The sequence below is a fragment of the Aptenodytes patagonicus genome, chromosome 7 (genome assembly GCF_965638725.1).
Source record: "Aptenodytes patagonicus chromosome 7, bAptPat1.pri.cur, whole genome shotgun sequence".
Classification (NCBI taxonomy): domain Eukaryota; kingdom Metazoa; phylum Chordata; class Aves; order Sphenisciformes; family Spheniscidae; genus Aptenodytes; species Aptenodytes patagonicus.
Window position 1 is genome coordinate 48,243,777 of NC_134955.1, and position 12,555 is coordinate 48,256,331.

The following is a 12,555-nucleotide window of genomic DNA, read 5'->3' on the forward strand; positions in this document are numbered from 1 at the left end:
GACTGGCAGCCCTTCCCTTTGCAATGCTTGTTACCCTGCAGTGGCAGCAGCAATGCTAGACCTGTAAGTGTAGTTGATTTATGTTAACTGTTAAAACGATAATGTTTAATCTGTAAAGTGCTAATCTATTTTTTATGTTGATTATGAATAGGCCAGCTGTGCCTACTTTCCTATTCATAGAGTTTAGTGAACAAGCCCATTTCACAGGCTGGGTTTGGAGGGTGATTTACATGAGAGCAGACACTGCTTTAACGAGAGTAAGTCAGCTGAGTTACACCACTGAACCAGGGACCTGGCAGCCCAACAAGAAGATCTGGGGGCAAGGGAAGAAACATGGGAGGAAGAGGAGGAAGAGACATATAATAAATAAACTGTAGAAGAAGCAGGTGGATCAGAGCAGAGACATGAAAAGTAGGGGAAATATGGGCAGGAGAAGAAAGGAGAGGTTGATATTCAGAGGAGAGATTGACAAGAAAGAAGCAGGAAATGATGTGGCTGGCTTAGCATAGGACTTTCCTCTCTGGAGCAGCGCAGAGAGCTGTGGGCTCCAGGGTTTGTATGACTGGTCATTAGGGGATGCATGGAACCCCTTCCCCAGCATGGTGCCAGTGATGCTGTTGGCAGAGTCAGTTGTGGATTTAATTTGCTGTGCAATTGTCTCTCTCAAACAACTTTTCTGGATCTCTGTACGTTTTTTCTAGTGTAGGCTGCAAAGGATACAAACTCCAGGGTTCCATCCAGATCTCTTTGTAAGTTATTCTACCTCAACTTCTCTTCAGTCTCTGCACCTTGTTCTCTGTGATGTGGACTGCTGTACAGCTGTGCCTCTGGCATTGACTGGCCTGCCAGGTGTGCAGTTGTTTCAGTATCCCATCAACAGTCAGCACCAGTAACTGGCTTATGAGCTTTACATCTTCAGCAGGGCTTACTACTTTTTTAGCATCTTTGTTCTAATGTAGTCACCTCGTTATATCCCTTTCTTGATACGAATTCAATTCAGGCAGAGCTGCCCACATCTGCCAGGCTACATATACTTCCATGTCCACCCCAGATCCTCGCTCCTACTTTCCTGTCCTATTACTCTGGGGCGGTGCTGTGCTTCAATAAGACTTTATCACGCTTGCATTGATGTAATTACGACCAAAGCCTGAGGAAGGGACGTAGCTGGGCAGAATCTGTCTGGGACTGGGCTTTGCCCTCTGAGTGTTTTCATTATAATGTGCTTCTGTCAACCCTGGTGACAGGCTGCTGGATCGTGCCATGCTGCTTCTGTCATTCCTGCTCTTCTTTGTCCCAGGCCTAGAAACACTTTTCCCTCATCCCTTTCTGAGGAGACACATAAAAGTGTTCCACATAGTACTCACGGGAGTATGCCTCTCTCTCTATTTTAGAAGCTGGAGTAGAAGGGTCTGTCAGTGTAGCATATACTCACATATATGCAGTGTTGTCCTGCCAGATATGTACCCTGTAACGTAGCCCTTACTACCCCTGCACACCCTGCCTCTGCACATACACACAAACACCTGTCCTAGCCCTGTTCTTCACTTGCCTCTCTGTGGATGGAGGATTTTGCCTACCATTCCCCACACAAGCTGTGCACACAAATGCACTGCCCCATGCCTCCTCCTTAACTCTCTGCACAAGCCCTGGCACAGCTTTGCTTGCTGATCAGATGCTTGTAGCCCATCTCTTCCAAACATATACCCCTAGACATCCCCTCACTACTCTCTGTATAGTCACATAACCTGCCCATAGACATTTCTCCCCCACCCCTTCTTCTCTCATACACTTCTCAAAGCCCCCAGGCTTTCAAAGCTGAATCAGAGGCATTTGAGACGAGGCACAGGTGATGTGTGTTCCCGAAGGTCCCTATATATCCTCAGGCTCTGGCAGCTGTTTATTTCTCAGAGGACTGCTGCTGTTGTGCAGGCTTACTGTTGACAGGGCCCTTGGGGCATCTCTGTAGTCCTCGGCAGAGCCTCCCTCCGCCTGGCTGTGACTAACAGTGGAGCCTGTTTGTTGTGGGTCCATTGACCCTTTCCTACTCGGGTTTCAACCAGTGCATGGCAGGGATGTGTTTATGCCTGGAGTCAAAATGGTCTTGGAAATTCATTTGCTTCTGGGTACTTTCTTAAATCTTACCTTCATGCTTAATGTGGCAACTGGCCCCGTCTCTGTGGCATTTCTTCTTCTCTGTGGCATTTTGGGAGAGTTTTCATCTTGATATAAGAAAGAAATTTTTTACATTGAGAACTATCAATCACGGGAACAACCTGCCCAGGGACGTGGTAGAGTCCCCATCACTGGAGGTTTTCAAGATGTGATAATCTCATTTAGGCTCCCTTTCCCATGAAAGGTTGGACCAGGTGATCTTTTGACGTCCGTTCCAACCTGGGCTGTTCTGTGACTTGATGATTCTTTCTAAATATGCTGTCTTTGCAGCAGGCTGCTGGCATCTGTAGGAGTAATATGTCATTTGGGAATATGTCTGCAGGAATTCGACCAAGGGGTTCTGGGTATGTCGGGGATCTCCATGTGTCTTATTACGTGTGTGGCTCAAGAGAAATGGGAACTTTTTGGGGAACAGGGGGAGAACAGTTGGATTGTTGTCACCTGTCACTTGTGAGCATTAGTACTCGATGTCTGGTACTAGATTCAGACCCGGCCTGGAAATGAGATCTGGAGGGAGGTCAATGTTGATGACAAGGCCAAGGCTGCAGGCATGCTTGACAGAAAGTTGGTGACATTGTCCATTGTGATGAGAAAGGAGACAGGAGGGATGGTTTGAATGAGAAGATTAGGAACTGTGCTTTAGCTTTGTTGAATGTGAACAGAGAGATGACTATCTGAAAGAAGATGTCGGAGAGACAGGCTGAAATTGCAGTTTGGCTAGAAGCAGGCTGATCTAGCGTACAGAGGAAGAACTACGAGTCACCAGAAAGGAGGTAGGAATTTTATGTGAGCTATTATCCAGATGCAGCGGTGGGGGTAGGCGCTGTGGGCAGAGCTTTGTGGACCATCTCCAGAAAGCTGGGAAAGGGATAAGGAAGCTCCTCAGACATGCTAACAGAGCCGTCAGAAGAGCAGAAGGCTGAGGAAACTGCTCCCTTCCTTAGGAACTACAGGGATGTTGCTGCTATGTTAGCACTTTCAGCTCTATGGCTTGGGAGCTGAAGAGCTGCAGAGACCACAGTAAGCCTCAAAGGTCTCGGTAGAAAGGGGCCACTACTGCTCCTCCTGAACCATGGAATAAGAGTCCCTTTGGGCGGATGGGATGCAGAAGGAAGTTTATTGGCAGCAGAGAGTTTTCTGCTCTGCTCTTACTGCACACCGGTATAACAAGTTAGAGCCTCTTTTATTAGCAGGGGAGAAAGAAGGAGAGAGAGTGCTTTCAATTAAAACACAAAAAATGGCTGGGAGTGGAGAAGTTGTGTGCTCTTGAAGGATTGTGATTCCAATCTGTCTGAACGATTGACAAGTGTGGCTCCATCCTCACAGACAGGAGAGGTGCAGGTGAAGTAATATTTCTCCAAAAAGAGAGAAAAGAGTGGATTTAATGAGCATTGTTCAAGTGGGAGACAGCTCAAGATGAAAGAGCAAATTAAGATAAAGGGAAGCATTTGTATGTGCAAGGGGAGGGCAGGGAACATAGGGCAGGCTGGAGCATCTGCCCCATAGCCTGCACTACTGGAGGGAATAAGCAACTCACGAGTTGCTACTTTCTTTTTCAGCATGAGGGAATGGAAGGAAGTGAACAGGAATATATATGTATATACATGCCTCAGCTTTACTCTGCTTTGGTCTGTGCATTTTGCATAGACTATAAGATGCTTATATCATGCAAAATAGAGTGCACAGTGACACTATTTAGTGTGCACTTTGAGAGATTATCGTTTTCCACCTTCTCTTTCCACACAAGCATAGTTGCTGGTGGACTCTGGCTTGACTCTCTGGATCAGGAAACACTGGCTGCTGTTGGAGGCCAGTCACAGACAGACTAGGTTGTGGAAGTGGTTTAGGATAGCAGGAAGGTGATGAGCTGCACAAGATGGTTATTCTGAGGTGGAAAGAAGTGGGATACTGAACAAGCCAGGTCATTGTGCTGATTAACTGCATCTGAAAACAGGAAATGAGCATTTTCCCAGTGGCCACGTCAGGGTTAGGGGGACTGGTACTTTATTAACACTCAGGGGCATCCTGAGGAAAACATTGATTTCAGTGGTGCAAGGTTCTTCCACCTTCCAGCTTCTCTATAGGGAAGTGAACTGGACTTGCAGCTTAAAATTATGATGCAGCTTCCAACAGCAAAATCTTTCCTTTGGTAATGGACATTTTGGAAGGAAAGAGCTTCTTGGAATTTAATTCTGAACATGGGATTACAGGCATGGGGGAAAGCTATCTGCATTGTCTGAAATGGAGTACTTTGATCAGGAGTAATGTTCACACTGGTGGATGGGTTAGATGCTTGTTCTGAGACATCCCAGCTTTGCTGTTTCCTCTCTCTGGTTTGCCATATGTGCTTGTGCTACCGAAGATGTTGTGCTAGCCCTGCAGGTAATGTCTGGACTCTGCTTTCCTACTATCCAGCTTGATATCTGCCTTATGTCAGAAGTCTAATGTGCAGTTTCTCTGCTTTCAGAGTGCTTTGTGAAACCAGCACCTGGACAAAGAACAGCTGAATGAAGCTAAGCATGGAAGAGGCTGTGGTGATGCTAATGGAAAACGTGTAGAACTCCAACTGTTGAAAGCATTGACTCTTAGGGTGCTGAGCTAGTCTGATAATCTTAGCATCCTGTGTCTCTGCAAGGTAGTAGGACACCCAATAGCTTAATTGATGAAAACCATTTATCTCTTTGTGCCAGTCAGGAGGATGTTCCTGAGCCAGTTAGGTTCCAGTCTGGTCATGACAATCCTTGCTTTTATTGGACTGAATATTGTTTGTTTGTGGGAGCCATGGGTAAGTGGCTCACCTTTCGGAGAGATGGGAGATAAGGTCCACCTCACAGGTAGGGTCTCAGGAGACGTACATCAGCTCTGTCTGCTTCTTGCTGTTACTGCCTGTTGTAGCTGTCATCACTGAGATTGGTTTCGATCCAGGATGAGTGATATTCTCAGACAGTTCTGCCTTGTCTTAAGGATCTGACTTTACTCAGGAAAATAAATGAAGATACCATGTGTGTGTCTGAGCACAGACTATTAAGCAGAAGTCATCAGGGATGGAATAAAAGGCACTTTTCCTCAAAGTATGGCTGTGTAACAATTAAAGGTACTATAGCAAGTAGACTGATACTGTTGCTGTACAGCTCAGTGGATGGATGAGATGAAAGCAAGGGTGGCTTCATGTAGGCTTTCCCACTGCTTTTCTAGCCAGAAGAGACTACAGAAAGAGGATGGTAGGTGAGCAGAACAGGGAATAGCCAGGATCCTGGGTATCAGGCAGTGAATGAGTGAGCCAACTTTGGTCTCCAGTTGATGGGATCAAAGACTCTTCCTTTAGCAGAGTTCATTTTCTGTAACATTCATGGCTTTGTGACTGGGAAATGCTGTTGGTAGGATCCCAGAGAAGATTCTCAGTGGTATAGCTGGTAGTAGGCTCCAGAGTACCAAAGTGGTACCAGGTAGAAATAACAGGAAAAGGTGAACTTCATACCCTAACTGGCTCACAGCCCTTTCCCAGAAGAAAGGCTGATGGTTGACGGACAGCCCTGGCTTTGTGCTATTGTGGTGCAATGTTAGCAGTGATTAACCAAGTTAGCAGTGATCGGCATGCCAGGAGCAAATGTATACCATTGGCAGGTGAAGTTACATGTCTGTGGCTGTGTGTGTAATAACTGCTGTATATGTATTATACAGATAGGTTTTTAAAAAGATACTAAAGTTACAAATTGGTCATGATCAGGGCAGATTTATAGCTGACTGGACAGCCCTAATTCTGCTCATCCATGCATGAGCTCTGTGACATGGTGTGGCCCAGCATCACATGGGATATCAGGGAGAGCCAATGTTAGAGCTGAGCTCTTCCGAATTCTAGGCAGGCACTTTAACACACATCTCCCCTTCAAATGGACCACATTGCTTTGCCATCCTGTGCACTGAAAGATGCAGGGATTTTGTGTAATAAGCCGTATGTAATTGTTTCAGTGCATCAGAATACACACATACCTTTTACCTGTATTCATTTGGATGCAGTGTATACCTCTATATATGTGCACACTTACATGTATATGTAATATGAACACCAGGGAATCCATTCAGAAGAAAACCACTATTCTGTATATATCTACAATATTATTAAAAATATTGAGTTAATAAATACATGTTCTTGACAGATGCATTTAGGAACCATCAATTAGGCTTGGCATTCATTAGGTGGGGAGAAGCCCAATCAGATTTCACCGACTCAACAAAGTCGCCTATAAATTGTCGGCTGTTTGTTCTGACGTTTGATGAATTATTCTTCATAATCCTCTGTCTGCTGCGATAAATCTAATCTTTCAGTTTTTGCTGTCTTAATAATTCTTGGAGCAACACTGTGACATTTTGTTTTCGTAGAGGGGATAGAAAGGCTGGGACAATGGAAAAACCCCTCATTTGCTGTCTGGGAAGTAGATTGCTGTACTCCAAGGCAACATTTTCTCATGCCTAGAACTCTGGTCTTGCAGACTTGCAGGGATCAGTGAGTCCTTGGTGCCATGGACAGTTACGTGTATGTTCTTGAAAAGATGATCAGCCTAGGATGAGGTTCACATCCCTTAAACCTAGTTCAGGAAAGGCATTCAGACTTTTGAGAGCAATAGGGTCTTAGTGTCAATAAAGTGAATTCCAAAAGTTCTGGGAGCCACAAGCCTTAGAAATGCTGTATCGGACATAGAACTGAGTAACTCTTCAGCTATTCTGCCACATGAAATAGAGGGGACATTGTACTAGGCAGTATTAAGATGGCAACTGCAGCCCCCAAAACTTCCCTGGGAAACCTGCTCTCTTCCCAGAGTGGTATTACGTTGGTCTGTTTTCCAGCAAGCTCACGAATCCCATTATCACAGTGCCCTGCACTGTCTCAGCTGGGAGGCTGCAGACAACATGATCCCTGATCCCTGTGTAAATCTCAGAAAGCTCCTGCAGACTGAGCTCACTTTAGCAAATTGCCATCCATGGACCCATGATCAAGAGGGGACTGTTCAGTGCTGTCTCTATCAGGAATGGAAAAAACAGGTGAATCGAGTCACCTCATCAAGGGAATTCCAGCTTGGAGAATCACAGCACAAGATGTGCAAAATTTACCTACCTTAATCACTTTCTTGCTGTCAGCTTCTGCCATGGACCTGTCTCCTATCTGTATGATCCACTTTGTCTTGAATGGATTTATACCAACTTCCCGATGTGCATCTTCCTGTGCTGCTGCATGGCATCAAAATGCTAGGAGACTGCAAGGTGCTCCTGGCCATCACAACACACTACTGTTGTTAATGGAGCTCTGTTGTATCATGGCCTGTGATGAGTATCCTGAAGACAAGAAGTTCAAGTTAATCCTGTGTTGCCTAGTCAGCCCCTTCTGAAAAAGCAGGACATCTCCTATATTGCTATGTCCAAATACAAAATGCAAGACTCAGGAGCAATTACAGTATGCTGTGATCAGAAGAGGAGATCTGCTGTGAAATTATGGTTGAGGTTTTGAATGTTTCAGTTTGCATTGCTTTTTGGTGATAAGAGAAGAACATCATCCCTGTTGGGCCCCTTTTTGTGAATTAGTTTGAGTGGCTGTGATTGGTGAAGCTGTGGAGCACAGTGAAGTGAGTGTCTGGAGATGGCCTCTGTCTGAGATGGTCTCAGCTCCTGCTGCATGTTCCCCAGATGTGCCAGACTCTGGTGGTGTCCCCTGACATGGGCGTATTTACACTCAGTTCTGGTTTATTTACCATACTTTTGGTGACAGAAGCAACTTTATTGTCTTAAAGTTACATGACAGACATTTCATGAAGATGCACTGTTACCAGAGCTCAGGGTTTACCCTGGAGACTGGGCCACTTCCAGCTGTGGTTCCCCCATACCCTTTGCACTCTCAGAAACTTACAGGGTCTATCAGTAACTTTCTAGGATGTCAAACAGCAACTGAGTCCCAGGCTAGCAGCGGGTGAAACAATTTCTCCATTGTCCATCCTGCTGTCATCGAGATTGGTCAGGCTGGTGGGAAGAGCTTCTGAAGAACATAAGGATGACTGTACAGATCGGACCAAAAGCTGAAGCCCACCGCTCTGCCTCCAACTGTAGCCACTGTTGGCTAAGAGACAAAGACTAAAAAACATGGCAGGCATACAGTTAAGCTTTACCTGGTATGATCTTCCAGCTGCCAGTAATCTGAAGGTTAGAGATTTCCTGCTCCAGAGATTGTATCTTGGTGTTTAATAACTTGTGATGGTTTTTCTTCATTGACTTATCTACCCACCTGGACTTCTGGTATTCATAACATCCTGTGGCAATGAGTTCCACAGCTTAATTGATGTGGGGTAAAAACACTTTTTGCTTGTTTTAATCCTGCCATCTGGTAATCTGCTGCGCTAATCGACAATTTGCTGCTCCCGAGTTCTTCTATGGAGTGAATGAGCATTCCCAATCCTGTTCTCTGTGACAGAAGTGATTTTATAGAGCTCTGTGACATTGCCTCCCCATTGTCTCTCCTTCCAGGCTGAAGAGTCCTTTGAAGTCCTGGAAAATATTTGAAGGCAGTTTTGAAATGCTTTGGTGAAGGACTCTCTTCCCCTGGGAAATGCTGAGCATTTGAAAGTCTCCTCACTGACACCACCTGTACTGGACTGGTTCAGCTCTGGCAGACTTGAGGAAAGGTTCTTTGTAAGTGGTTGTGGAAAACCAGAATTTTCAAAACTGTCCTGGACTCTGCTGGAAACCTCCTACATAGGACCTGTAATGCAAAATATTCTTACTTAGACCCCATAGTGGCCTCATTCTGGCTGCACCACATACAGGGGTCTGGAGCACCGTGCTGGAAGGGGTTCAGCCTGCCAGCTAATCAGGGCTGGGCTGTTGAGACACCTTTTGTTAGTGATCCTGCATCCCACTGCACCCTAAATTTGTCCTGAACAGATTGCTGACACATGGCCATCGTTCATCTGCTGTGGTCACTATGGCAGAGCAGAGCCACCACATCCCACTCGGGGTGGTGTTATGTAGTGCTGGATCAGGAAGAATGACTTAGGCTCCTGCTCCAGGATACCTTATTAGCAGCCTTTCTGGAGAGGGAAGGGAACATACCTCTCTGTGGAGTGGGCAGATTGAAAACACGTGGTAATATTTGATCATTTGCTACAGCACATGGATATGAAAAGGTTGGGATTAAGAGGCAGTATATTTCAAAAGAAATTAGCTAGCAAGACATGCACATTTAACGTTTATGGTTTGGAGATTAAGACATCAGGCTGGAACTTGGGATATCTGGGTTAAATCCCAGCTCTGTCAAAGACTTCTCAGAACATGCCGGGCAGGTCGTGTAAGGCAATACTTTCAGAAAGGATTCAGGATTTGGGAGCTTAAATCCAACTGACTTCAGTAACTTCCTAAGTGTTGAAGGACAGGATTCACAAAAAATACTGAGGCATTCTCATGCTCAGCATTGTGGCATCAGCTGCTGTGCACCACAGACCTCGGGCAGAGCAGTGTGTGCTTTGGAAAGGCACTTCAGCATGTGAGGAGGCCTGTAGGTGACAACTGGGGACTCCTGGAAAGCGTGAATTTGTGCAGGGCCCGCGGTGGCTATGCACCTCATACAATGGCACTCTGGGCTTAATGACGGTCTCTAGGTGCAACCTCAGCGCAAATACACACTAATAAGTGTCTAAGTAGAGAGATCCTGTAAGAGCTTTCATATCAGTTCCCTGAGGTGTGAGTACTAATACCAACAATCATGAAAAGATTTTGCATACTTAAAATTAAACGAGCTTCATTCTTTAGAATTAAACAGTCAGGGCTGTGTTTCCAGCCAGTGAAGTACAGTGACACATTCATTTGCTGGTTGAGCGTGTGCCCGATGGGGAGCTGGCTATGCAGAAGGCTAGTGAGGGAAACCACTGCATGCAGGGATACTGCTCACCTGTACAGCTGTAAACCTGCAGCTGGCTGTCCTGCTCCTTTGAAAGACCAGCCCTAAAGTTCCTTTTCTCTCTTTTAAACCTTTATTAAACCTGTCTGGAAACTATGCTTGTTTCATCTCCTGCCAGGATTACAGATGGCAACAGCCAGTTTGATAAGGCCCTTTGAGACCAGCTGTGGCCTGAAAGAAGCTTGAGAGTTCCTTAAGTACCATGTCAGGTGGGCTCTGAGACTGTCCCAGACCTTTGCTTGCTAATTATCCATCCTGGAAATGATTGTTAGAGTTTTTGTTAAGGGTGCTTATTAGCTGGGTGCTTGTGAGCAGTAAGAGCCTGCAGCCTGCTCCAAGAACTCCCAGCCTGCATGAAATGGGTGCAGCCGCCTTCCCTTGGGAAGGACCCCGCTCTCCCGTAGGCAGTGTGGGCTCGCCTCTTCTCTGCTTCCATGTCACACAGCCTCTCGCTCGCTTTTGCCTGTCTGGGACACACAGCCTGCATCAGAGGCACTAGCTGCCTCCAGCGAGCTGCGAAAGGACAATTTCACAATGAATGAGGGTGATTTGCTAAGTGGGGGGTCCTGGAGCCCAGCGGTAATTGTGCTGCTGCTTTATCTCAGCCTCACACCTGCTCCTGTAATGGCCCGGCTGTGTTCCGCTCCCTCCCCCATGTGCATGCTCTATGCTTCTGCTCCTGGAGGAGCCATCAATTCTCTGGCCCTGTTGCAGTCCCTCACCTTGCTGCCCTCGCCTGCAGCCTGTGGGTGCACACAAATTCCCCCGCCACTGGGCTGGCTCTAACGGACATGACTGCTAACCTGGCTTTCATGTCCTAAATAACAAGTTTTTAAATGAAATCCTTCTGCCCGAAAGAACTCCTAGAGACAGCTTTCTTCAAATGATGTTTTCTTAGAAAACTTAGTCACACAAGAATATTGTATATATTATTCCTGCCAGAGGGAATATGTGCAGCTTTTTTTTTTTTCCCTGCATGCATTCAATGCTGGTCAAAATGGTTGGATTGGCAGTGTAGGCAATTAAGAGCTTTTGAAATCCAGAGCAGATGGAATTTTATCCAATTTGTATGTGGGCTTACTATAAATGTACCTTTCTGGATTCAGACGAGTGAACTCCTAATTCTGTGCTTTAACCTTTGGAGGATGTTACCACCCTTATGACAGTTAGACTAGTAATATTGGCTGCTACTCTGTAAAGGGTGCATCCCTTTAATATGAGGCTGTAGGGTAGTGAGAGAGTTGAAGAAAGCCCCAGCTCGACCTCGTGGCAAGCTCTCTGTTTGCATTTTTTCCTTCCTTACGGGATCTCTTAGCCCAACATGCTCCTGGCTACCTTAAGTCTCTTCCCCTTAACAGGTCCTCTCTTCAGCTGATAGACAAACTTCACATAAAGGTAAAAGTCCCTGTGTCTTGAACACATCCCCTGAGCCATCTGTCATCCAGTAGGTGCTTCTTTCTTTATACTAATCTGAAACGAGAATCTCAAAATCCAGAAGTGAGAGAGAAAAGAAAGGGCGGGGGGGGAAGAGAGAGAAACCTTTTTTCTCTTGAGACACGAATGTCAATAGGTTTGAATTATGGACCTGCTGTAATTAAAAAACACATAACTAGTTGTTTTTAAATGCAGTTGTTTTACTTAATTGATTTTGCCTCCGGGACCAAAGGGAATTAAATAAATAAATAGAATGCACCTTCCTAGTGAATTACTGGAGGCAGCTGAGTCTCTGTTGGAATCTAATTGCTGCAAATGCTCCAGTTTGTTGCTAGCAATAGTTTTCTGTGGAAGGGGCTGGGAGAGAAGGGGTAGGGTGGTGTGGGAGGGGGCTCATTCCCTGGCAGCTGCAGGAGAGAACAGGCTGCTCCTTGTATAGTATTTCTTCCTTGTCAGCAAAAAGAATATTTGTTTAACGGTTTGCATGAAGACTTTGCTTAGAAGGTCTTTATTCATATTTAATTACTAGCTCGCTGCAGCTCCCATCTTTAATTACCTTTTAAAAAGCAGATTACAAAAATGCACTGACATTCTTTCTTTTTTGTTACTGCATAAATTACAGGCTTCTCAACTTCTCACCCGAAATCAGTCCAGCCTGTGGGAAGGGTGGGACAGGTTCCCTTTGCTGACTTCTGGGTACCTCAGAGCTTGTCTGCACCTTGCTCTACAGAGCAGGACAGAAACCCTCGACTAGCATTACGTGAACTAGCTCCATGCCTGAAGCCACATAACCATGTTGGCACTCCCTCTGAGCTAATTAATTGTGTGGAGGGGCCTGGCTAGTCAGCCAGGCTGAAATCACACTACCATGATAATAGTGTTTCCAGGGCCTGAGCTACCTGGTGCTGCACTGAGGGTCTCTAGCAGGGTGCTGTGTTATGCAGGGCAGATGGGCCTTTGCCCATCTCCCATTGCCTCACCCATGTCTGTCTAGGTTTTTGCTTCCTGGA

At 45.8% G+C, this 12,555-nt stretch overlaps 1 protein-coding gene across 3 annotated transcripts in view; it reads left to right on the top strand.

Moving 5' to 3' along the window:
• Positions 1–12,555, top strand: part of ADCK1 (aarF domain containing kinase 1) — an 80,527-nt gene that overhangs the window by 41,204 nt on the left and 26,768 nt on the right. The gene's annotated exons all lie outside the window — the stretch shown is intronic.